Genomic DNA, 24343 nt, shown 5'->3' with positions numbered 1-24343 from the left:
TGACTTCCCAGTACTCACCCTGAGAGAAGATTGCCTTCCTCCCAGACCCAACTGCCAAAAACCAAAAACAGAGCAATCTGAAAAAATGGGGTGGGGGAGGGGAATCCAAGCCTCATTTTAAAAAAACCTTTCTTTTGCTCAGAAAGAGCTCCGAGGTAGCAGGAAGCAGGAAGCACTTGAATCCCTGCCTCTTTACACACTACTTCGTGATTGGCTGTGAGAGAAGCCAATCTTCAGTGCTTCCCCTGTTTGGCTATCTGTATGCTGCCTTGAAGAGGGGTTTGGATAGGGTTGCCAACTGCCAGGTAGTAGCAGGAGATCTGCTAATTCAACTGATCTCCAGCCGATAGAGATCAGATCACCTGGAGAAAAATGGCCGCTTTGTCAATTGAACTCTATGGCATTGAAGTCCCTCCCCTCCTCAAACCCCGTCCTCCTCAGGCTCTGTCCCAAAAATCTCCCGCCGGTGGTGAAGAGGGATCTGGCAAGCCTAGGTTTGGAAATGGGTGGGGTAAAGCTCGACCCGAGAACAGAGTATGCATACTCTGTGACTTTGGAATGAGCCAGGGTGAACTGTTTAATTCGGGCCAGAAGAGGAATGGGAAAAGCCGGGTTCGTTTTGCGTTGAAAGAGCTTTGAGCTTCCAAGGAATGAAGTAACGTGCATACTGAAAAATTTGATTTTGGCTGAAACGGAATAAAGGAGGGTAAAGAGACCTTGCATAAATTACCAGAGATCGCCTGGAGAAAATGGCTGATTTGGAAGGTGGGCTCTATGGCATTGTACCCCACTGAAGTCCCCCCCCCCCAAAACCCTGCCCTCCTTAGGCGCCACCCTCCAAAATCTCCAGGTATTTCCCAACCCAGAGCTGGCAACCCTAAGGAGCGTCCAATTCTCAATCTGTAACAAACATGCCTGTTGATCTTGGCCAGCTCATTGGCTTCAAAAGTCTTTGGCTGTTTTAGGGTTGCTTCCTCTTATCCCACTGCTGTTTCAGGGTCACTTTCCCTTATCTCACAATACTGGCTTGCAGGTGGGAGCGGCGGTAAGAAGAGGCTTGGCGTACACTGAGAGGTTCCAGAATTTCACGTGTGCCATGTCAGAATGCAACCATCTTTCCAAAGCCAGGGGATGGGATCCTTGATCTTCGGCCAAGATGATGATGCTTTTGCTTTACATGTTTTCCCCACATACCTGCAAACATTCTCTATTTCTGAACAGGCTTGAGGGGTTTCAGGGTAAAGTCACTGAATGCACAGACAGTTCTGGGGACATTTGCAATTGCAAAATAGCTTTCTTTGTTCTGCAGACTTAGAAACAGAAATATAAGCATTTAATGATGTATTTTGTAGAGCATACTGTATTAGCCACCCAGTATTAAATGTGAAATCTATATTCCATGTCTCACACCTTAACTACTGTGGATGTTTTCTCAATGGAGGATATGCATTAGTAGATGATCTACGGATGGCTCTGTTGAATGACACATCAGAGTTGACAAAGAGAGGAGCGGCAGCTGCGAGCTGATGAAACCCCTTGAGGACCCACCCCTCTCTCTCTTGGGATCTGATGTGAGATAGTGGATTTGCTACCCATAGGAATACCTCTTTGCCTCCACCTGTGCTCTACTTGCATGTTTGTAAATAGAACAAAATATCACAAAATGTTGTACATTCCCAGTGTTCTGTCCTCCAAAGAGAACCATCCTGCCTATGCACTGCCCCTGGAATTTCTTCTCATGGGGAAATGGTGAGCCTCTAACAGAACACAAACAAATCAACTGCATAGTTTTGGACTAAGTCTTAATGAACAATACCCTACCTCTTGAATCCTAGGTTTCCAATCCCCATCCTCTTCTTCCAGTTTGATGTGTAGAACCAAGGGTGAATGGAATGGTAATTCATAATAATCAACACTCCTTCTTATACCTATGTTGTAAGATTCTAACACATTTAAGAACTTAGGTCATTATTAAAGATAGGGCATTTTCTTTGAGGGCTTCCATCTTGTACGATGCCTCCCTCCTTAGGATTCTCACCTTTAGATGCCCAGTCAATACAGTTTTATTCACCTGAGCTTTTAATGACAAATGTAAAAAGAACATTAGGGAGCAGACATTCAATAAACAACAGAAAAGGCTCTGTTGTCACCAGCCTTGTCTTTCAGTGTGGGGCACCCAAAAAAGGGCCTATCTTAATTAACAACCAAAAAAGTTAGAGAGAGATTTTATATACATTTTATATTAAATGATGTTTTAGTGTTGCAAAGTTTTGATGTTCAATGCCTGGGGGACCCAGTTTAGGTGGAAAGGGGACATAGAAATGTTTTAAATAAAAATAAACTAGAAATCTATAGTTTTGATGTCTCCAGAAGCAGCAGCCAAAGAGATTCCACAGAAGAAATTCATACTTCTGAGTCACTGAAATGTGTTGCATCGAGCCAAGGGGCTTGCCTTATCATGAATCTTTTGCTACAATTATGCTTCGCTGCTGTTCGTAGTGATATGAGATCCCATGAGACAGCCAGCGTAGGATAGGTGAAAAGCCTACATCTTGCCACGTAGGCAAGAGAAAAAAATGATGGGGTTTTAAAATATTAAAAGAGAAAATATTCCAGTAAATGGTAGATTTACAGGTCCTGGTTTTATGGGTTTGCAAAAGCCAGGCAGGGACTGTATGTCCATAAAATCCATAGCTTTGTGTTTTCTGGGGCTAAGTTGAAAACTAAGGCTTTTTAAAAAGATAGTGCAGAGGGGAAAGAAAATGATCTAGAGGACATCATGCAACAATATATTTTAATGACATCCCCTGCGAGGAGAAGTTGACCATTAATGCAACATTGCGCTGTTGCACAGACATAATTAGACTGGAATAATTTACCATTTGGGACCTGATTGCAGTGATGCATCAGACATTAAATAGAGTTGAGATGGGTAGGTGAACGAACTCGCTTAGTCAGATTTCAGATGGTAGGCTTCAGCAGGCTGCTCTGGGCTGTCATGTTCTGAGGAAACCAAAGAATGAAGGTTTTTCAGAACTATTTCCCTACTCATCCCCTGATTCCCACCCAGAGAGCCAAGCTGACTTCCTGCCATTAAACATATGTGGGTCTTTTCGTACATTTGAACCCCAACAAATACAGAGAGGACAAGCAACCATTACTGCCTTTCCAAGGCAGTGTATTATTCCAGAGAAAAGAGCTGGCAAGACAGGCCCCCATCAAGGATATTCTTGACTACTGAGGGAGGGAATGTCTGGTGGTGGCCACTCCCTGTAAAGCAGTCATGGGCTTCCCAGCATGATCATCTGCTCCCCACAAGGCCTCAGCATGAGAAGGAATGACCCTGAATGTATCCTTGGATCCTCCTCTTCTCTCCATGTCTCTTCCTCTGTGGTCATTAGCAAGACAGCGGTACCTCCATATCAGCTTACATCTTCCCAGCTTACGCAGGCATCCTGACATTCTCTCTTCTGCTTAGGGTTGCCAACCTCCAGGTAATAGCGGGAGATCTCCTGCTATTACAACTGATCTCCAGCCGACAGAGATCAGTTTACCTGGAGAAAATGGCTGCTTTGGGCATTGGACTCTATGGCATTGAAGTCCCTCCCCTCCACAAAACCCACCCTCCTCAGGCTCCGCCCCAAAACCCTCCCGCCGGTAGTGAAGAGGGACCTGGCAACCCTGCTTCTGCTTCCTGCCACCACATGTATAGAACCACCCCTGCAATTGCCATACCCAGTCCCTGCCCCGGGCTCAGGCTGACATAGGCCTGCTTTTCCTCTGTCTCTATGCTGTTGCCCAGTTGGGGGCCCCACTAATCAGCTACACAGCAGGCAGTGGCAGCCCTAAAAGGACTTGAATATTCAGGAGAAAATTGAAATTTATGCAATACTCACATTCTTATCAAACCTGAGCTTATTTTACTGCTTTAGCAACTCAAAATACATCATTTTAATTTGTTAACATACAAAACCATACCATTAGGTGTATTTATGAAATGTGAAAGCATAAATGCCTTCGTTTCCAACATACCAAATTGTTACTATAACAAATACTACACAGAGACAGCTGCAAACTGCTGAACTCTGTGCCTGCCTTAGCACATCTGTCTTGATTTTTGCCATCTGGGAGGTAGGAAAAAATAAAATTGAAAATAGAAGACTCAAATTTTGTAGTAATCAAAAAAGTGTAAAATCTGGACAGAAACAGTCCCATATAGACATAACAGGGCTAGCAGCATATTTGGATATCAAATTAAACATTATAACATTGAACTCTTCAATAGTGCATTATCTCATAAGAGCGGGCAGGGTGACATTATGGCAGTCCCTGCCCCAGGCTGTATGGCATTATACCCTACTGAAGTCCTTCCCCTCCCCAAAGCCTGCCCTCATCAGGCTCCATCCCCAAAATCTCTGAGTATTTCCCAACCTGGTGCAGGCAACCCTAGAGGGAGCATATGTGTGGACATATCCTCTGTGCTCATGAGCCAGTGGTCACATGGGGGTGGGTCCAGTGCATTTGTGCCTGTTCTCCCTCTTGCATGTTCAGTCAACAGGCAGAGGAGTCAGGTGTATAGGTAGGGCTTTGTATGTTGATTGGCCATGCGATTCCTTGGTGAGCTGAGAGTTCTGCAGATGTTCCATTCCATTCATACCAACTGGGGCCCCACAGCTGTGCGGTGACCATCTTGTGAAGTTGAGCAACACGTGGATGCATATGTATCATGTACTATTTCCATTCACCGTGAACCAGAACCCTGGAAAAGTAATGGTTCTGGTTTATGTGATTGCAAGCTGCACATGCATGTAAAATCCATGCGGTGGCCAATTTACACGAGATGGTGACCATGCATATCATATGCATTGTGGAGAGTTGCATGCTTCCAATAAATGTTGCTGGTGGACTCCTGGTTCATGTGAATGGAATGTCTACAGAGAGCTTTGAGTTGGCGCCATTTGTATTCAGAAATGCTCAAGTGTTAAACACTTGCTGTTTCCTGCCTAGTAATAGAGAACTGCCTTTTTAAAATGCCTGTGCAACCCGCACACCCTCTAGCTTTGTGCAGATGGACATACCTAAAGGCTCAGCAGTTGGTAGTTACCCCACTTCTGGTGTCTATCAATGCCATTTGGTATGTGTGCCATTATCTTGCCTAGAGATCTGGCTGGCTCACAAGAACTGTACATTTCTTAGGCCTATCATCTGTGAATTAAGCATCGGGATTAATTTCACCATTGTGCCAAGTATGCTTTCTTGCATTTTTTTCCTGTTACAAAGAAGTCTTGATTTGAATACTCTCAAGACACAGCAGTGCTTACTCGGAAAGGAGTGGGGAAATTAAAAGGAGAATTTGCAAAGCTCTGATAGTTTTATCTCAGCCATTCTTGTCCTCCCTCCTGCCCACGTTCAGAAAAAGGATTGTGAATTGCATGGGATAATGGGATTATATAACCAGGGCTTTTGGGTGTCAGTACTCACTAGTACTGAGTATCGGCACCTTTTTCTGGGCTCTCCCAAATCCTGATCCCTGAAAGGTGGCTGGAGTGGGTGGGAAGCAGATCCAGAACCAACACAAGAGAAAGGGGAAGGAGCCAGTGGGAGGCAGGCCAAGCAGAGGCAACAGGGGGTGGGATTTATTATCCCCCGCAAATCCTTGCATGTCCTTCTCTTCTATTACCTGATCTAGATTATATAATGGTTACTGATATTCAGAGAATCTACACCTGGGAGATCTTATGTAAACTGCCACTTTTCCTGCTACATACACTTTTACCAGAATGAGGCAGGACTCCACACCACTGTCTGTCAACACCTTGTGGTGGTAACCCAGTTAGGCATTTGTATTTTGACTGCTTAAAAATATGCGATGTCTAATTCCATAATAGCACAAGAAGGATTTGTTAGCTGAGACACTTTTCTTTAAAAACTCACCTCGTCAATCACCCTCTCTCCATTACAGCTATGATTGATTATTGATGTGCTGAACAATCTGCCCACTGCTACCCAGCTCTCTGCATAAGAGCTCAGTTTCTTGCTAGAAATCTATCTTCACTGTGTTTGTCGCATGTTCCTGATCCCAGCACTTAATCACCACGTGTAGGAGGTGTTAAAAAGAGAGCAGACTTCTAGTTTAACTTCATTATCCTTTGATTATCATTTGTGCGATTCTGTAATCGTACACTCCACTGCACCAACAGTTCAAAGATTCCACGGAGACCCGAGCTTTGCCCTGAAAAGCATATTGTTGAAATGTATACGGGGATACATCAGGGCAAAGAGAGCAGGTGGACCGGTCCCTGAAGCAGGAATGCTTTGTGGAACAGATGTCAGAAAAAAAAAATGTAGGAGGGAGAGAGGAGGAGGGAGCCTGTTCCAACATGGGAAATGGTCTGAAGCTTTGAGTGGGCGACTAAAACAACTTGAAATTTTATACACTTGTGTCGGCTGTCTTATCAAGAACCAGTTGTACCTTTGGAAGTGTATGGAATTACCAATAATAAAACACAGTCTTTAAGGAATGTTAGTATCAAATGAGGCAAAAAAGGGAGACTGTTGTGTTTAATATCATGCAAAAAAAATTGCCTTTAATATTATATCATAAGGGCCAAAAATGTCTTATATTGATATGAACATAAGAAGAACCCTGCTGGATCAGATCAGTGGCCCATCCAGTCCAGCATCCTGTCTCACACAGTGGCTGAACAGTTACTATGGTGGCCCAACAGCAAGGGATAGAAGCCTCCTAGCACTGGTATCAGAGGTTTTTTGCCTCTGAACGTGTAGGTTCCCTTCATACAACATTGCTAGTAGCCACTGATGGATTTATCCTCCATGAATTTGTCTAACCCCCTTTAGAATCATAGAATCATCGAGTTGGAAGGGACTACTAGGGTCAAAGCCATCTATGCTTTCAAAGCCATCTATGCTTGTGGCCATTATGACATCCTCTGGCAGTGAATTTCACAATTTAATAACTCGTTCAGTAAGGAAGTACTTCCTTTTGTCCATCCTGAATCAATTGTATGTCAACTTCATTGGGTGCCCCCGAATTCTCGTATTTTGGAAGGTGGGGAATAAGTTCTCTCTACCCACTCTCCCTTCTCCATGCATAAATTAACAAACTTCTGTCATGTTGCTCCTTAGTCATCTTTTTTCTAAACTGAAAAGTCCTGTGTCTTTAGCCTTTCATCACAGGAAAGGTGCTCCAACTCCTTAATCTTTTTGGTTGCCCTCTTCTGTACTTTTTCCAACTCTGCAATGTCCTTTTGTCAGATACAGTGACCAAAACTGCTCACGGTATGAGGCTGCACCATAGCTCTATGTAGGGGCAATATAACACTGGAATTTCTATTTTTAATCCCTTTCCCAATAATCCCCAGCATAGAGTTTGTCTTTTTCACCACTGCCACATTGCCGGTGGGCATTTTCACTGAGCTATCCATCATGACCCCAAAGTCCCTTTCCTTCTCCATTTCAAAGTCCAGACCCTATCAGCACTGAAGTTGGGATTTTTGTTCCAATGTGCATCAATTTACAGTGTTGCTTCATTTGCCAAACTGTTTCCCACTCACCCAATTTGGAGAGATCCTCTTGCTGTTCCTTGCAGTCGGCCTTGGTTTTCCCCATCCTGAATGATTTTGTGCCATCTCCAAACCTAGCAGCTACTCTGCTCAACCTCCCATTCCAGGCTCTGTGTGTTAAGTGCCGTTAAGTCACTTCCGACTCATGGCGACTCTATGAATCAATGTCCTCCAGACTACTGATGAACAAATTAAATAGTACCAATACCAATTCTTGTGGTACCCCACTGCTCACTTCCCTCCATTGAGAGAACTATTCTATCTGATGATCAGTTACTGAGTTCCCCAATATGCAGCTTACAGCCCATTCCTAAACTGAGGCATATGGGGACGGCGGGGAAGAAGGGCAGTGGCGTCTCCTCCTTGTATGCCGTTATACAAAAAAAAAAGCCATTTCACGGTTGTTGTTTTTTAACCTGGGCCTTTCGCCCCATAGGGAATAGCGAGGCTGCGCCTGCTAAAAAGCAGTTGCAGCACCGTCATTCCCGGTGCTGGCGGAAGTGGCCGAAAGGGGATAGGGAGCCGCCTAACCAGCTGCCCCTCCCCCACCCCCGGAACGCCCCTCTGCTCTGGCGTGGCCTCTCCTCGCCATTGCCGGTGCCACGGAGAGGCTTTGCTGGCGGAGGGGGGAGATGTGGTCCCACGGTGCTCAGCAGCCGCTGGGACTGGCCTCGCCGCCAGCGTGAATGCCTGTAAATGCGTGATTACACGCATGATTAACGTGATTACACGCATTTACGCCGGCGGTGAGGTCACGCCGCCTCCTAACAACTTTTGGCCCCATTGTCAGGAATGGGCTGTTAATCTTTAAAAGCATCACTGGGGTGAGACGTCTGAGTTGAATCAAGGCAGCAACATTGGGGGAGGGGGGCTGACACACTTCCTCCCCAGGTCAAATCCCTCCAAACTAGCAGGGGGGGGAGCCACTATCTCTTTGCCGGTCTTTTTCCAGGACTTGGGCTAATGAAAGAATAGTGGCTCAGTGTGATTTGTGGTGTTCCCAGATTTCAAGAACACAACTTACTGTTTTGATTAGAAAGTTCCAGCATTGTTCCTTTCTGCTTGTGATGAATCCGCAGTTGTGATAAACCTGCAGAGAATAAAGTCATAATGACCACATACTCTTTTTAAAAAAACTGAAGACACATAAGGAGTACAGAAATGGGACATTACATTTTTTTAAAATCATGCAAATTTCTAATACATAAAATTATAATTTTCAGATACAGAAACCAATTACGTTTTCAGAGATACAGAAACCAAATATGAAACCAAGTTCTAGTATGAAACTGGGCTCCAGTTAAGTAGAAATGTATTTATTTTTCCTTTCTCAGACGTGAGTGTAAGTTCAGGTGTAATTCCCCCACTCACTTATTAAAACATTCCCAAACTCATCAACACCTTATTAAACTCCACCATTGAGCATTTAGCAATACAAATTTAGCTGCCTTTAAGAAGTCATTTAATAGCATGGTTGTTGCTGGCTCCACAGAAGCAGAATTGCTGCCAGGTCCCCCTTGCACCAGGAGAGCCCAGCATAAGCAGGCAGAAAAATTCAGGTTGACGTAGTAATACCTTTGTGTCGGCAGGACTGGAGGCTCACTGGTGGGACACTGTTAGCGCGAGGGACAGCAAGTGGGCAGAGCAAGGGATTGGTGGGGTCAAGTTTACAGAGGCATGCCTGCAAAAGGGGTGGCTTTGAACAGACTCACTGGAGTCAGTGGGCAGCCTCAGAAGAAGAAGAGTTGTTTTTTATACCCTGCTTTTTCTCAACCATTTAAGGAGTCTCAAAGCAGCTTACAATTGCCTTCCCCACAACTAGGGTTGCCAACCTCCAGGTACTAGCTGGAGATCTCCTGCTATTTCAACTGATCTCTGGCCAACTAGGGTTGCCAGGTCCCTCTTTGCTACCAACAGGAGGTTTTTGGGGCGAAGCCTGAGGAGGGCGGGTTTGGGGAAAGGACTTCAGTGCCACAGAGTCCAATTGCCAAAGGGGCCATTTTCTCCAGGGGAACTGATCTCTATCGGCTGGAGATCAGTTGTAATAGCAGGAGATCTCTAGGTAGTACCTGGAGGTTGGCAACCCTACTGGCAACTCTACCCACAACAGTCACCTTGTGAGATAGGTGTGGCTGAAAGAGTTTGGAGAGAACTGTGACTGTGACTAGCCCAAGGTCACCCAGTAGGCTTGTGTAGGATGACTCTCTCTTCTACCTTCCTCCTCCGCCAACTCCAGAACTGCAATTAAAAATTCCTATCAACTGCTGCAGGGATATACAAGACCCTTCAAGGGAACATAGACATCTCCAGGTTCCAGATCCCTGCTCTTTCTCCTCATCCATCCTCTCACTAAGATTTCACACTGGCAGATTTGTTCAACTGGACCGGCTGCTTTTGTACCAAGCTATGGCGGTAAACTGGGAAAGGCTGAAAGGTTCTCAGCCTGAGTTCCAACCCACCTTCACTTTACTTAGGCTACTGTTGTGTAAGCCTGTGGCCTCACCATCTGAATTGATACCTTTGTGCTTCTCTATTCACAACATCAAGAATGTGCAGACAGACAGATGGACGTGCACAAGTGCGGTTTGGCACTGCCTATATGCTTTGATTATTGGATTGGGGTACAAATCCAACCCTAACGTTGGAAGCTGACCCCCTTATAAACAACTTTCAAGGAACTGTAAGGACATATGTCTGCTTCCTTTTTCCCAGATCAGGTTGAGATACCTGGTGTGTGCAGCCAAGCAGACTGAATTGATATCAGCTTTACAACTCTAACGTGGATCAGCGAAGATCCTCAGTTGGGAGCATCAATTCAACCAACCAAGGTCTTGAATGAAGAAGGAAGACTCCACTTGCAACTTCCTTTTTTAACCCCCCCTCCCCTTTCTGATTTCTCCAAGTGGAACCAGCCACAGAATTTGAAAGGCATCGATTTAGGCCAAGTAAGTTTCCGCCATCTCCCATCTCCATATCTGTAATGCTGGTGCTTAATCCCTTCTTCATATGTTTTTCTCCAGTGGTGTTCAAGGATAATGATTTGCTGTGATTGCAGTCTCAAATTCCTATAACATTTTTTTTACCCATCTCACAAACCAGCAGCAACGTTTGTTATCTTTTAAAATTTGATTGGCATAATCTACATCCTAAATTAATTTTAAATATTCATTTATATTATTCCATGTATAGCCCTCAGGGAGCCAATCCACTTTGGACACTGAACCATTGGTAATTGCTGTCTGTGCATTTGGGGGAGGGTTTTTTTGTACACCATTGGGTGATAAACGAAAGTAAGGAAATATGGAAACAATAAGAAAAGAAGGACCTTCTCTTATACATGTGTGAGTTAAGTGCCATCAGGTCACTTCCTACTTATGGCTACCCCGTGAATTAATGACCTCCAAAACTTCCTGTCATTAACAGCCTTGCTCAGGTCTTGCGAACTGAGGGCCATGGCTTCCTTGCTTGAGTCAATCCATCTCATGTTGGGTCTTCCTCATTTCCTGCTGCCTTCAACTTTTCCTAGCATTATTGTCTTTTCCAGTGACTGTTGTCTTTTCATAGTGACAAAAGTACAATAGCCTCAGTTTAGGGACAGTTCAGGCTTGATTTGATCTAGAACCCACTGATTTGTCTTTTTGATAGTCCAAGGTATCTGTAAAAGTCTTCTCCAACACCTAATTTCAGAAGAATCAACTTTCTTCCTGCCAGCTTTCTTCATTGTCCAACTTTCACACGCATACATAGTAATGGGGAATATTATGGCATGAATTACTGTGATCTTGGTTACTAGCGACAAATCAGTGAAATTAAGTTTTTGGCTCAGGTTACACCTGTTTTCTAGGAGTCAGAAATCCTTCTTGGGCTAGTCACACTCTCTCAGCCCTACCTACCTCACAGGGTGTTTGTAAGCTGGTTTGATTCTTCCTTATGTGGTAGAGAAAGTCGGCATATAAAAACCAACTCTTGTTCTTATTCTTCTATCAGGGGTCACAGAAAAGAGAAAAATGTTACAATAGCTCTATTCAAAATCTTGGGAGCAAAATATATTAACATCAGATATCAAAATGTAAGTTAAGACCAACTGAATGTCCATAATTTTACAAGTTAAAAGGTGACAACTTTATATAGCTATCTAGAATCTGGGTAGGGTTGCCAGCTCCGGATTGGGAAATACCTGGAGTTTTGGGAGTGGAGCCTGAGGAGGGTGGGGTTTGGGGAGGGGAGGGATTTCAGTGGGATATGATACCATAGAGGCCGCTTTCTGAATCAGCCATTCTCTCCAAGTGAACTGATCTCTATCACTTGGAGATCAGTTGTAATAGTGGGAGATCTCCAACCACCCCCTGGAGGTTGGCAACCCTAAATCTGGGTCAGGCCTAGGCTGGCTTGGCCCTGAAGCAACCTAATGAAATTTTCACTTGTGAAAATGTAGGAAACTCCAATAACAAGAAGTGTCGTTGTTCTGGGCCTAAAGGGCAGCTGTACTTCATTTTTTGCTACCAAGGCAACAGTTAAGCTATGGGCAACATTTCAGGAAGTTACTGTGTATGTAATATCTGGGATCACTATTCTGTATCCTATGATTAATTGTAGGGATGAATTAATAACAAAATGCAATGGATAAGCCTAATCTCTGTCACATAAACTTCATTTTCTTCCTTAATAAACTTCTTCTGGGGGCTTCAAGGGATGGAGGGAATTTAATTAGGATGTTTCTTATATTCTAGTAAAGGTCAGGAAACAACTGATATTTATACAAATAGATTCTCACTTATTTCCACACAATGGCTTAAGGGAAAATCTTATTAAAACACATTTACTAACTTGGATCTGCTGGAGTATTTCCATGAGTGCAAAGATTTCTATCCGCAGAGTGTGACTTTCTCGCCTTCCTCCTTCTACAACAACCCAAAATGCCCTCTGAAATCCTGTTTCTGTGGACTGGTGGATCCAGGCCAATGTGTTTGGTGTCAAATGACTACAACATCAATAACTTTTGTATTTTATTAACACTTGTTCTTCAATATGTGGCTTTGATCAGGCAGAAACGTGGGATAAAATATTGTAAATAAATGTATGTAAATATGCACTGCACAGATGCCGTCACATGTTTTTGGTTGTCATTGGAAGGGCTCTCTCTTCCCAATTCTGTGTACAAATTTGGAAAGTAAGTCCCATATTGGAAGTCAAAGCCAAGGCATACCTTATCTTTGCAACATCATAGACATCAAAATTATTTTACTTAGATTATCTGTATAGCAAGGCTAAGTCTGTCCCCTTTTGCCCTTATAAGCCACTTTCCTTTTTCACCCTCTTAGTGTTGTAATAGTCAAGCCAGCTGGGTGGCCTTGGGCTGGTCACAGCTCTCTTAGAGCACTCTCAGCCCCACCTACCTCACAGGGTGTTTGTTGTGGGGAGGGGAAGGAAAGGTGATTGTAAATTTGATTCTTCCTTAATTGGTGGAGAAAGTTGGTATATAAAAACCAACTCTTCTTCTTCTTCCTTGGCATGTACTAGTGGACAAGATTATAATATATTCGATACCAGGGCAGCGGAGAGGGCAACAGGAAAGTGTAAACAGCATCAATTATTTACCTCACAATCCAGTGAATTACAAAATGCTAAACAGCCAGTTCATAATCCAATCTGGGTTTGTATTTTTTAAAGTTTGTCTGGTGGCAAGGTAGAACAGTGTATGTGTGTGCGGGGAGTCCTCTAATATTCATAAACTAACATGCTATCAACTAGAGGACACTGGCATTATATTAAGTGTGGAGTTTTCCTGACCAAATACAAAAGGCTTCAGCGTTGCACTTTCTCTCTCACACACACGCCGATAACCGGAATAACTAGACCCACTCATATGATGGCTTCCTTTAACCATGCATATTGTACCACCATAGTTAATGTAACTGCACAAGTTAGTCTGCCCTCACTTGTTGGCTTAGAAACAACCGACAAAATGACATTTCTCTGCATTTATTGGCAAAACCCTCTGCCCTCTGAACACATGAAGCTGCTTTACACTGATTTAGGCCATTGGGTCTATCCAGGTCACTTCAGTGCTGTCTGCTCTGAAGGGCCTCAGGCAGAGGTAATTCCTATACACCTACTACCCCTCCTTTTGTCTGGAGATGGTGAGGATTGAATTTGGCACCTTCTGCATGCAATGGAGCTGAGCCATAACCCCCAGCTCTCCACCAGGTGTGAGTATATTCATTAAGATAATCGAGGGAGAGAACCTGGATTTACTGTAAAAAATATTTTCTAGCAGGGACAGGGTTAAGTGTATCGAGCCAGGAGCTTGTGTGACAACTAATCAGCATAATGTACTATTTTGAACTAGATGACCTGCTCTGTGTGAGGACAGTTCCTGTCCATCTCTAATTTCTCAGCCCCTACCATACAAAAAGGCACAGTGTTTACCTTCCCTCTGCCTTATCGAAGATATTGTGCTAGATGGAGAGGTGGAAAACAGAGGGCAGTGGGAATAGCATGGTCCCAATTCAAACTGTTCCCCTCCTTCCCAACTCGTTTGCAGTTTATATTATGATCTTGCAAGCGAGCTTTTAGCTTTGGATTTCATCAGGGCAGCTCATATGCTTGGGGAAAGGGCAGATTCCTTGTAGGGCAGGCTGCATTGCCAAGGAATGAGAGTCTTACAGGGACACCACTTCTCTGGCTTCCGTGCACCCTTGCTGTGCTCTTGGCTGCTCCCCCCCCCCCCGCTTACGTGCAAATTAACTAACCCAAAAAAGGACCCCATCAGAACTAAACAAATATAAGTTGCAACTTCCATATTAATCAAACTAAAATCTGGTACCACATAAACTATTCTTGGTTGCATCTGAACTATTCACAATATCTGTAAGACAGTATAAGTATTATTCTTTATATATGATATGTCTCTTTTGTTCCTTATTTATTATATTCTTTCCCAGTTGGCATAACTGTTCAATTTGCACCCACCATGCCTGCTTTTTATTATAACTGCATTTGGATAATACAGAAGACAAGTCTCTTTAGGTTTCATGTACAAATGAAGGAACTCCAAAACCCATTTGCTTGCCATTGGGAAATGGAACAAGAAATTCAAAGCATATCTTCCTTGACCAGAAAGGATGAGTTGCACAGTTCTTTGTACCCCTTCCTATATTTTGTTCGTCCATTAAAAGTAAAGCAGCTAATTAATTAAAGTTGAATCAAGTGACAGATGATCGTACATGTCATTTTAAAAAAGATGTGGACAGAATGGAGCAGGTGCAGAGGAGAGCAACAAGGATGATTGGGGGCCTGGAGACCAAGCCCTATGAGGAAAGGCTGAGGGACTTAGGAATGTTTATTCTAGAAAAGAAGAGGTTGCGGGTGGAGATAACTGCTCTCTAAGTATTTGATGGGCTGTCAGAGGAGGTCAGGGAGCTCTTCCTGTTGGCAGCAGTATAGGACTCACAAAAATGGGCTTAAATTATGGCCAGAAATGTACCTGCTGGACATTAGGAAGATTTTTTTTACAGTAAGAGAAGATCAGAAGTGGAACTGGCTGCCTAGGGAGGTGGTGAACTCCCCCTCACTGGCAGTCTTCAAGCAGCGGCTGGACAAACACTTGTTAGGGATGCTCTAGGCTGATCCTGCATTGAGCAGCGGGGTGGACTAGATGGCCTGTATGGCCCCCATCGTATGGCCCCTTCCAACTCTATGATTCTATATAGGAATAAACTTGCATATTGTTAAAATCAAAAGAATGTTATGTTTTTGAAAGCCCCTCTTTTATATAACCCTTAGGGACAAGATCTGAATGAACATGAAGTGTGAACAGTGTTATCTCTATTACCCTTATCTAGTAACCTTATCTGATTATAGTTGTTCTTTAGTAGAGTCACATGTGTGAATTGGATTGCATTCAAATTCAGAAAGACATTTCAGTTTGTACATCACTTTTACATTGGTGGTTCTGTCTTCTGCACCCAGTAACTGGATCTGCACGAGGAAGGTAATGGATCAGAAGCTGTCAATCATCACCAGTCATTAGGATTCAAGAAACACCATTGCACTAGGAGCTTATATTGAATCCATGGGGGATCTTGTACTCCTATTTTATGCCTTCTAAATTCTGCTATGTGTTCCTTTCTCAAATCATGAATATTTATAGTAACCAAGCATCATGTTTATTAACTTTGCATCTCATGCAGGAAAAAGTCTTCTGCCCAGTAATCATATCTGCTAGCATTTCACAGATGAAAACAGGGATATACTAGGAAGACCCTGCCGCCATTTGAAGGATTTCTGCCTGAACTTCCTCCTCATTAAACGTTTCTGAGAGTTCTACATTTGCTGAACACTGTGGTCATTTACTCCTCAAAAGCTGTCATGTACGGTTTTAAAAGCCAAGCAGTGGGGATTTCTTTGGGTTAAAGAGATACTAGGAAAAAAATAATTGTTGTACAATCTATTATTGATTCTTCAAAGTGATTCTCACCAGCCTGTGAAATGGTTCCTTGCTGTTCATGGGCAAAAACACACCCAGGGATTGAACTTTAACTACTCAATACCATGGAACTGAACCCTGAAGACTGACAACTCAGCAGCACAGAGATCCCGCACTGGGTCTAAAAGTGCCCCCTGGGACTCTTTCAGTTTGGTAACATGGCAAGGGAGAGCCAGAGTGGTGTAGTGGTTAAGAGTGGCACACTCTAATCTGGAGAACCGGGTTCGATACCCCACTCCTCCACATGAAGCCTGCTGGGTGACCTTGGGCCAATCCCAGTTCTCTCAGAACTCTCTCAGCCCACCCAGAGGCTGTACCTCTCAATTGGCAAAATGGAAAGCTTATCTTCCAAGACTATCTCCCTTGTTGTAGGTAGCTTTATTGCAGGAGATTTCACTTCCTCTTTAATATGCCCAGTCACACCCCTGGAACTCATATCTTGGTCTTACTATGGTGAGACCACACTTGGAATACTGTGTACAGTTCTGGTCACCACACCTAAAAAAGGATATTACAGAACTTGAGAAGGTGCAGAAAAGAGCAACCAAAATGATGAGGGGACTAGAGCAACTGTCCTATGGGGAGAGCTTAGGGCTGTTTAGCTTGGAAAGAAGGTGGCTGAGGGGAGACATGATAGAGGTCTATAAAATTATGCATGGTTTGGAGAGAGTGGACACGGAAAAGTTTTTCTCCCTCTCCCATAATACTAGAACACGGGGTCATCTGCTAAAGCTGGAGGGTGAGAGATTCAAAACAGATAAAAGGAAGTATTTTTTCACACAACGCATAGTTAAATTGTGGAACTCCCTGCCCCAGGATGTGGTGATGGCTGCCAGCTTGGAGGGCTTTAAGAGGGGAGTGGACATATTCATGGAGGAGAGGGGTATTGGCTATTAGTTAGAATGGATACTAGTCATGTTGCATACTTATTCTCTCTAGTATCAGAGGAGCATGCCTATTATTTTGGGTGAGGTGGAACACAGGCAGGATGGTGCTGCTGCACTCGTCTTGTTTGTGGCTTCCTGGAGGCACCTGGTTGGCCATTGTGTGAACAGACTGCTGGACTTGATGGGCCTTGGTCTGATCCAGCAGGGCCTTTCTTATGTTCTTACTATCCTCACCCTCCCCTGCCTATGACTCCTTGCGACCTCTCGAAGTTCCACAGGATGCTCTGCATTGCAAAGTGTCTTGATATGTGGAGAGAGAAGCTTTCACTGGAGTTTCATTGTCCCCACCTGCATTTCCCATCTGACCTCAGCTAAGGACAACCGCAGCTGCCACAAGAGGCCTGTTACAGTAACCTACTAATGTTTGTGCTGCACAGCACGTCCTCCCTGCAATGCACAAGTTCCAGTTGTCATGCGTCTATTACAGCCTGCTGTGACAGAGACTCGTCTTTTTTTTTAAAAAAAGCTGTGTGATCTCTCAGTCCTACATCTGGGAATATTAGTGCCCAGGTTGTCAGCAGTGGTTTCACAAGTGGCTAATTGACAAGGAGTGGACTTTGTGGCATGGGTGCGTGTGTGTGTTGTGCATTGCTGTCCAAGTTGGAAGAGGACAGTTTCCCTCTATTGTTTCTTTCCTGGAACTCTCCTGCTAGCGAAACTCAGCACACATTCTGGCCAAGTGTAATATATCTAGACGAAGAAGCCAACACCTTGATACACCCAATGTTACATATTTCACTAGTAAATCAGACAGGGTTGATTCAGGGCACTGGTAAATCTAGCCATGTCCGTCAGCTAGATGACAATAGAAGGGAAAAGACAAGAAGAAGCGAGAGGGACATGTATGCTACCAGCCTCTAGAAGAGAATCTAAATGGAGTATTGTTTGTTCAATTGACTTGATTGATGTACATAAAAACATAAGAAAGGCCATGCTGGATCAGACCAAGGCCCATCAAGTCCAGCAGTCTGTTCACACAGTGGCCAACCAGGTGCCTCCAGGAAGCCCACAAACAAGACAACTGCAGCAGCACCATCCTGCCTGTGATCAACAGCACCTCCTCTGATACTAGAGAGAACATGTACGCATCATGACTAGTATTCATTTTGAGTAGTAGCCATGGATAGCCCTATCCTCCATGAATATGTCTACTCTCCTCTTAGCCTTCCAAGTTGGCAGCCATCACCACATCCTGGGGCAGGGAGTTCCACAATTTAACTATGCATTGTGTGAAGAAATACTTCCTTTTATCTGTTTTGAATCTCTCTCACTCCAGCTTCAGCAGATGACCCCATGTTCTGGTATAATGAAAGAGGGATAAAAGCTTCTCCCTGCCCACTCTCTCCAAAGCATGCATAATTTGGTAGACCTCTATCTGTCATGCATAATTTGGTAGACCTCCTCTTAACTGCCTTCTTTCTAAGCTAAACAGCCTAAGCATTTTAACCACTCCTCATAGGGCAGTGGTGCAGAGTGGTAAGCTGCCCCATGGCACAGAGTGGTAAGCTGCAGTACTGCAGTCCAAGCTCTGCTCAAGACCTGAGTTCGATCCTGACGGAAGTTGGTTTCAGGAAGCCTGCTCAAGGTTGACTCAGCCTTCCATCCTTCCGAGGTTGGTGAAATGAGTACCCAGCTTGCTGGGGGTAAAGGGGAGATGACTGAGGAAGGCACTGGCAAACCACCCCATAAACAATGTCTGCCTAGTAAATGTTGGGATGTGATGTCACCCCATGGGTCAGGAATGACCCAGTGCTTGCACAGGGGACCTAACTTTACCATAGGGCAGTTGTACTTCATTTATATCCCAATTTTCTTTCCAGTGGCAACTTTAAGTGGCTTACAACATTCTACCCTTCTCCATTTTACCATTTATGTTGTTTTACATTGGAGGTGTGTGTGTGATTTCATCACTATTTTATCAAATATCATCTTTCTTTCCCCACAGCTTTCCTTCTTACAAAATATCTCTTATGATAATACTGAATAATTCTACTAGTATATGATCACCAAGGTTCAAGATCAATTTGAGTTGTTCTGCAACAAACTCCTTCTGATAGATAGATCTAAATAGTTTTAGATACTTCCGGTATATCTAACACAAGACTTTCTAAAATTAGTGAAAAGGAAAACTTCAAAAATGCATAATTGACATCTAAAACAATTAGTGCCTTGTTGTGTCTGCACTGAAGCATGGGTTCTAGTTGTGACCCCTCCTTCAATTTATTGCTGATTGGCTGATTACTTGCCAAGCGGTGACATTTATTTTATTTCCCATCTCTCTCTTTGGTGGGACTGAAATTTCACTCCTGTTTTTCATATGAGTGTTTTCCCCAGTGGTCTATGGAATGCCTTCTCTGAACCTGCAGTTGTGAGCTCTCTTGTTGCCAACCAAGCATCTGTGACCTTTTTGCCTTGCAAAGTGTTTCTTCTGGGAGCACCCTTCCCCACTTGGGGGCTGAACTTGTGTGTGGGAAAGGCCCTGGCCTTCCTGTGGGGGCTTCCTCTGCCAAGTGAGCTGTGAACATGTCCAGGAGATAGGGAGAGGCCATGCTTTCGTCCCCATGTGACTGCCAGTCAAAATGAAATGTATTTGCAAGGGATTCAAATCCTCATTTACTGAGCTCCAAGGAGTGTGATAATTATAGGACAGGCCTCACATTCCTCCTTACAACAGAATTTTTTTTAGTTCCATCCCTTCTTGTGTTTGTGGGTGGGGACAGAAAGGCATCATAGATGCATGCTTCATCCTGTTTTTATTGCTGTTGCATTAAGGCTTTTTATTGTTTATTGAGAGCAGGCCCAGAGTGGTGTAGTGGTTAAGGTGTTGGACTAGGATCTTGGAAACCCAGGTTCGAATCCCCACTCTGCCATGGGAACTTGCTGGGTGACCTTGGGCCAGTCACACACTCTCAGCCTTGATTCTGGCAAGTATTTGGATTGGAGACCTCCAAGGAATACCAGGGGTGTGACTTGAAGACAGGCAATGGCAAACCACCTCTGAACGTCTCTCGCCTTGAAAACCCTATGGGGTCACCATTAAGTTGGCTGCAACTTGATGGCACTTTACACACACACACACACACACACACACACACCTACACATACTGTTTATTATATGTTGCTTTGAAACACGTGAAAAACAGCAGATAAAGTCTATAAATAAGATCTCACTGCAGTTTCATTCGCTAGGGGAGCTTAGGAAAGCTACTGTCTCAGCATCAGCTCAGTCTGCAATTATAATGTTAGCAGGGTTTCATGTGCCTACTGAAACCTTTTGGCGATGAAAGTGTAATATGTAAGAAGTCTTTTCTTATTATTACCGCCATCGTCTCTGTAAAATGAAAGTCAAATATGCACAAAAACATGAGCAAGGGCCAGGCAACATGTATATCCAGGGCTAGTTGTCCAGTCAATCCAGCCAAATGACTTCTTGGGGCAGAGCAATGAGGGTACAGCCCAGACCACAGACGGTGTAGAACAAGGTCTTGAGCACACCTTGTTTGGGCTGACAAAACACCTTGAGCTGGTCCTGTGTATATTCTTTAAACTGACAGATCATTTATGTATTATTTGTTTAAAGCATGTCTATGCCACCTTTCCACTCAAATAGGGTTCCCAAGGTGGCAAACATCAAAACATTTCAACATTAAAACATTTTAAAATAAAGTATACATAAAATAATTCTACAAGAACGCTTATAACACCACAACAAGGGAGGAGGGCAATAACAGTTACTGGGAGGTAACTCAAACCAAACAAAAAAAGTCTTCTCCAGCTGGTGGAAGACATCGATAGAGGGAGACAGGAGACAGATGAATCTCCTTGGTGAGCAGGTTCCAAAGTTTTGGCACCACAGCCAAGAAGGCCCTTTCTCAGGTTGCCACTAAGATTACCAACCTCCAGGTACTACCTGGAGATCTGCTGTTACAACTGATCTCCAGCCAATTGAGATCAGTTCACCTGGAGCAAATGGCCACTTTGGCAATTGGACTCTATGGCATTGAAGTCTCTCCCCTCCCCAAACCCGCCCACCTCAGGCTTCGCCTCAAAAACCTCCCTCCGGTAGTGAAGAGGGACCTGGCAACCCTAGTTGCCACCCATCTAACTTCAGATGGCAGGGACACCCAAAGCAGGGCCTCTGAAGAGGATCAGAGTGGATCAGAGTAGGTCCATATGAGAGAAGGCAGTCTTTAAGGTATGCTGGCCCCAAGGCGTATAGGGCTTTAAATATATAAGGAGTTAAATGTATGTTTACTATAGATGTAGTGGAGATCAGCTATGTGCAGTTGTTTTCAAACACTACATTTACTGTCCTGCAGCCTGACTTGCTCTCGCCCCCCTCCCCCAGCTGGAGACCTGCTCCTTAGAATAGACAAGTTGGGTCTCACAAGGACTCACAAGGGGGGGGGGAAACAATTTGAAAATTCCCTCCCAGTCTTCCCCACTAAGATTATAGATACAAGTCTATGTTGTATAAAAATTAAAAAAATAGAAAACGTCTGCCTGAGAATCTTAAGAATGTGAACGTTTGCTGAACTGCAAACTCTGTATGTATAAAGTGCCATCAAGTTGCAGCCAACTTATGGCGACCCCATAGGGGTTTCAAGACAAGTGATTAATCAGAGTTGGTTTGTCATTGCCTTCTTCTGCAGAGGCTTCTTTGGTGGGCTCCCATCCAAGTACCAACCCTGCTTAGTATCTGAGATCTGTTGAGATCATGCTATACTATACCATTCCACTTCCCCCAAAATGCAAAGCAGCACCCCTTTAACTGAGGAGTTCCATGTTTTCATGGTTTGTTTTTATGCTGAGTATTAAGCCCTGACCTGGATGGGCCAGGCTAGCCTGATCTAGTCTGATCTTGGAAACTAAGCAGGGTCAGCCATGGCTAGTTAGTACATGTATGGGAGACCACCAAGGAAGTCTAGGGTTGCTATGCAGAGGCAGCCAATGGCAAACCACCTCTGAATATCTCATGCCTTGAAAACCCTCTGGGGTTGCCATGAGTCAGCTGTGAGTATTATGGGCATTCTTTTAGCTGGCTGAGAGTTTTAAGGCCATTTTTATGCCCAGGACTTGGTTTTATGGCTTTTAATAATGTTTATAATTGTCCTGTTGTTTTTATGATTTCATCCTATCACTTTTACATTGAGCAGAGCTGCAGAGACATGGCATATAAGTTGTCTAACTAAGTCCAGTCGCAGTGATTCACGCATGCAGGTTTCTAGGAGTTTTCCTCCACTCCCAGCTACACTCAACTTGAGTAGAACAAACAGGGGCCTGAATCCAGGAAGTACGTGCACAAGTATCTGGCACCATTTTGGTCCATTATACTCAGTAGCTGAAGACAGGATGGAGGGGGGAGGGTTCTAATCCTGATAGCGATTCTGCAGGATGTAGCTGTCTTAACATCTGTGCATTTTTGGAGGCAGGAGTGGAAAGCGAGAGTGTGTTCCAATCTTACAAGAAGCCCAATTAAGGATTTTCTTGTTCCAGTATCTGCCGTGTTTGGCTGGAAAAGGGTTTAATTGTTGGAAATGATATTCACTTTGGAACTTGCTAGACTGGGTGCATCTGAAAACTTTATTAATGAACAGGTCTCCAGTCTTTAATGTTTTAGCATCATAATGGAACCATTGTGGACGGTAAAATAAAATGAATTGGTAGTTGATATACTGGCTAGATTATTAAAGCCCTTTTATTTCATCCTGAAATGTGTTGTGCTTTCGGAGAGCTGAAGTGTAAAGTGAAGCATGTCCCTGTTGTACATAGCTGTGCCTTTTTGCTCAGCTGTCTCTGGAATTCATCCTTTTTCGCTGACGTTTCCACCACAACTACGCCAGTGAGAAATGAAATGCTAAAAAAAAAAGCTCAATTAGTGCTAATAAAAATACTGCAGCATGGTGTGATTGACATTCGCTTTACTTCGGCCATACCAAAGTGAAGGAGTCCCCCCCCCCCCCCGCTAGTAAAAGGAAAATAGTTGAGGAATGAGAAATTGTGGATTTGCTCCTCAGGGCAAGTTACAGACCAAATTAGATGCTGTATTTGCCATGAGCCGGATCCCAATTCTCAAGCTCTCTCAGACCCAATTCAGCTTGAGAGTGTGGTGTGGGGGTAGAAAGAGCTGCAGCCTCCCCCTGTGCCATTTTCCTCAGTTGAAAGGGCGAAGGGGCCCTATTTGTCCCACTGTGGGGCTTCAGGCTCCCTGTGGCCATTTCAGCTTGGGAAAAAGGTATGGGGGAAAGGCTGAAGCCCCCCTTCCGTGCTGCATTCCCATGCCACCAAATGAGACCTCTCTGGGCAGAAATCCTTCCATCAATGGAAAGCAATCTGTGATTCAGATAACGGCTATATAACCCTGGCCATTTTATTTTCAGTCCCTAATGATACCGAGAATGGAATTTTAGTTGTTTATTTATTTATTTATTTATTTATTTTGCTGCTGCTGCTGCCGCCACCACACTGGTGCTCATTTCCTTACCATTGCTACTGAACCAATTGTTCTTGTGACTTACCAGATTTAACACCTGCTCCAGTTAAGTTTTCCCCCTATTTTGGACTGAAATTTCAGGCATGCCAAACAGTATGTGTTTGTAGTGTAAATATGCCCAGACTCCACAGCTCAATTTGTCAGGCAGTGTACAGTTTTCAGTGCTTATGCTATGTCTGTGTCAAAATATGACTTGGTAGGCTGCATTTGGAAACTAGCCATAACTTGTCCAACTCTGGTTGAAATATGAGAGACCAGCATGTAGTCCAGTCTTACATTAATAACAAATTGTTATAGCAGTGCTTGAAGTACTATATATTTTCCCAAATGCTAATGGCTATTAGTTTTATTTATGATTAAAATTTATTAATGCATTAATCATGTTATCAGCTCTTTATAACTATTTAGAAATATAACCTTAATGCAAAATCATAATTCATATAGTCAATGGATATAGCTATATAAGAAACAAGTCTCTCTTGGCAATGCTTTGGGATGGTTTTTAGCCTTTGTCGGAAACAGATCAGATATTCCAGCATCTTAGTAGTATTGGTGATAAAATAATCTGGCTCAATGCATATGGATTTAATTCTGAAACTATAGCAAACTCTCATTCTGAGACTCAAAAAGCCTGCATAACTGCCCTTGGTGATAAAACAAGAAATTGATCCCCTGCTTTTAAAATTGAATTTTATTAAGTTTTGAAATACAGAGGACTGGTTCAATCTCCTATGGGTGTAGCAAAAAAAATTAAATCTAAACCAAATCAAATACACCCCGGAAAATGAAAATTAATTTTAAAGAGAAGTGAGTTATGTCCATTAATTAAGGT

The sequence above is a fragment of the Euleptes europaea genome, chromosome 9 (assembly GCF_029931775.1).
Source record: "Euleptes europaea isolate rEulEur1 chromosome 9, rEulEur1.hap1, whole genome shotgun sequence".
In the NCBI taxonomy this organism is placed as follows: domain Eukaryota; kingdom Metazoa; phylum Chordata; class Lepidosauria; order Squamata; family Sphaerodactylidae; genus Euleptes; species Euleptes europaea.
Note: the sequence above shows the minus strand (reverse complement) of the source record.